General features: G+C 49.0%; 1 pseudogene; it reads left to right on the top strand.

Annotated features, from left to right (window-relative positions):
• Positions 1–2762: 2762 nt before the first annotated feature.
• LOC138223498 (U2 spliceosomal RNA) lies at positions 2763–2941 on the top strand (annotated as a pseudogene).
• Positions 2942–3421: the final 480 nt, after the last annotated feature.

The following is a 3421-nucleotide window of genomic DNA, read 5'->3' as shown; positions in this document are numbered from 1 at the left end:
CGGACCACTTGTTATTGTCCGTCACCTTTGATACTGAAGACCCTTGATTTTCAGTTAATTATTGGAAATTGAATATTAAGATATTGTGAGCAGAAATATCGAAGGCGAATCGAAGGTGTGCTTCGGGAGTACATGAAGAGGAGAAGATCTTTCACTTCTGCTATTTGCTGGTGGGAGTAAGCGGACAATTGCAGTGGTTTCGTGTAACTACTGCAGGGTTAAAAGACAGCTGGAACATAAAGACTGCAAGAGATTACAGGAGGAGTTGGAGGCCTTGAATATAATATCTAACCAAGGAGGCCCTTTTAACGGTGATAAGGCAGCCAAAATCAAGGCAACACTTAGTGACAAGTGGTTGAGTTGGGGGAAAAATTACCTCTTTAAGTTGAAAGGTTTCCGTTTTGAAAATGATGAACGTTGTACACCTCAATTTTTAGCGCTGTGAGGAGCCAACAGGAAAAGAGCCTTTTTACCGGTATTAGAAGGGAGGATGGAAGCATAGTCACGGACCTTTCCGGGATGGTGAAGAGGGCTACAGAGTTTTATACCTCTTTATTTTTGGAGAAAGATACTTTCAACTTACTTAAAAAATACCCTTGACACACAGGACAGGCTGTTGTCCAACATACAAAAGACATCCAGAATTGGAGGGCGCAGTGACAGTGGAGGAAATGAGGTCAGCAATGCTTGGCCTAAGGCGAGGTAAGGCCCCTGGTATTGATGGCTTACCAGCAGAATTTTACCGGACATTTTGGGTGCAATTGGAGACTATTTTGCTGCAGGTATACTCAGAGATATTGGAACAAGGGGAGCTCGGCCCTACTATGAAGATTGGCGTCACAACCCTAATATTTAAAAAGGGTGACAAGGTGCATCTCAGCAATTGGAGGCCTATCCAGCTCCTGTGCACAGACTTTAAGATCTTGGCTAGGGTGCTGGGTAGGCGACTGAGAGGAGTGATGCCACTTCTTGTGAAGGAGGATCAGACGTGTGGAGTGGCAGGCCGCAATATTGTTTGGAACCTTCAACTGACCCGGGCCATCATCTCCTGGGTGGAGGACCGGAGTCTACCACTTATGCTGGTCAGCTTAGACCAGAGTAAGGCATTCGACCGGGTGAGTCATGATGTCCTATGGCTATTATTGGAACTGAAGGGCCTGGGCAAGAAATTTGTGGGCTGGATCCATACCCTGTACAGGAAAGTGGAGACATGAGTGTGTGTGAATGGGTGGATGGGTGAGGGGATTCCTATACGATGTGGAGTCTGGTAGGGCTGTCCTCTGTCTCCGCTCCTGTATATTGTCTATTTAGAGCTCCTCCTGGATCATCTGAGGGAGGATCCGGCAGTGAAGGGGATAATGGTCCCTGGCAGTGGCGGGAAGGAGGCAAAGGTAGCAGCGTACGCTGATGATGTCACTTTGATACTTGGCACAGAAGAAAGCTTGGAAAGGGCGTTGGGTATTTTCAGGGATTTCTCTGTGGGGACTGGAGCTCAATTGAATGAAGAGCACGGTAAAATTCTTTGGAGTATGGAGGTACAGGCCAGAACGGACAGGGGGTCTTACAGTGGTGTCTGGCCCGGTAAATATTTTGGAATCCTCTTTCACACCATGGATTCTGCAAAATTGAACTGGGAAGACAGATTGCTGAAAGTTAACCGCAAGATGGGGATGTGGCAAGGTTGAGCACTTACCTGCTCAGGTAAGGTTCTGGTTTTGAAGGTTGACGTTCTGCCATTGCTCTTGTATCTGGCGGCTGTATTTACTCTGCGAGAAAATAGTAAGAGAAGTAACTAGGACGATCTTCCACTTCATTTGGGGAAAAGGATATGAGAGAATAAAGAGAGTGAACATGTTCCGGCCAGTTGCCGAGGGAGGCAGAGGAGTCCCGAATGTCCCGGTCAAGCTGGATTGTGTTTTTGTCTCACATCTGTGTATAGTTTTGTCCAGTAATCCACCGCACCTATGTTATTTTTTTGTTCAACTATGGTTTCTGACAGTAATGCGACATTTGGCAACATGGACTAACACTACTCCAAAAGTGGAACGGCTACCACTGCATTATCGTCACAGGGAACAGTGGCTCAAGTCACACCCGGAAGCCTGCCGAGGTACGATGTCTTTAAACCATAGGTTGCTGTACAAAACGGTGATGAAGATGGAGAGTGCAGCAATCCTGGGCATCTCTAATAAGATCTGGTCGCAGACCCAGCCAAGCGGGCTGGACAATAGGTTGAAGGACTCAAATTGGTTGTGTGTGTGGGAACGACTTTTCGTGAGATCGGTTATGTATGCTAGGGGGCTGTCAAAGCAGCACCAGTGTCCGAGAATGGGTTGCAGCCAGGAGGAAACAATTCGCCACGTATTCTGGGAGTGCGGGTTTGCTCAGGCAGTGTGGTCACAGTTCAAAAGTACAATTGCACGAGCAGGCCTGGATGTTGCTCTTTCTTTTAATCTAATTATGTGGGGTATATCGATGGTTGGGAAAAGGGATAAGAAGTTTATTACCTGGCTCATAGTGAGCCTAGTGAAATTGTATGTGTGGGAGGCTCGTGATGACCTAATTAAGCGTGGTCTGGAGGTTCTGGCCTCATGCATGGTTGCCAAGGTGAAAGCAGATATAGCGAGAGGAGTTAGGTGGGAGGTTCTTAGGTTGGGCTTTGCAGCAGCAAAAGAGAGGTGGAAGAGTTTGGTTTGTTGGTGTTAATGTGTTGGTGTTAATGGGTTAGTTAGAATGGGTGAGTGAGTGTGTTTTTTTCGGTTGTGTTTTTTTTTTTTACAAAAAAAAATCTGTTCTTATCAGTTTAATATCTGATACGTCCCCTATTGGGGAACCACATATTAAACAGATTTTTGGAACAGGGAGCTGGATAAGGAACTTGCTCCGTCCTCTCCACGCATTGGCCCGGTATTGCAGCGCCTCTGGGAACGGTGCACTACCTTCTCTCAGCGGTGAAAAGACAGACGTAGCCAGCCAGCCAGCAAGCAAGTGAGGTGGACTGGAGCTCCTTCTTCTCCGGTCTCGTCTCTCGTCTATCTGTGTCTTTGTCTTATCTGTGTGTTTTTTTATCTTTTTTCCAGGGAGGTGGGCGGGCGGTTGTGTGCCTGTGTGTGTCCTTGCAGGCGGGCCCCTTTCGACAGCCGGACATTTTCCCTCAAAATAAGGAGGCCGGCCGGCTGGTGCCCCCTGCGGCTGCGGTTGTTGTCGGGCCGCTGACAGAAGATCAAAGAGCAGGGCCACTGCCTGGGACTGGCAGGAAGGCAAGCAGGAGAGAGGGGGAGCGAGCGGAGTCCGGCTGTCCGGCAGCCGTGTGTGTACCGGGCTCCAGAGGCGTCGGCCTGCGCCGCTGTGCGCCAGCCAGACGCCCGCACGCCCGCACGCCCGCGCACCCGCCCAAGGCCGGCCTCGGGCATCGCTTCTC

Source organism: Lepisosteus oculatus, chromosome 16, assembly GCF_040954835.1.
Source record: "Lepisosteus oculatus isolate fLepOcu1 chromosome 16, fLepOcu1.hap2, whole genome shotgun sequence".
In the NCBI taxonomy this organism is placed as follows: Eukaryota; Metazoa; Chordata; class Actinopteri; order Semionotiformes; family Lepisosteidae; genus Lepisosteus; species Lepisosteus oculatus.
The sequence above is the reverse complement of the archived record's forward strand: the minus strand, read 5'-3'. Positions and strand labels throughout refer to the sequence as shown.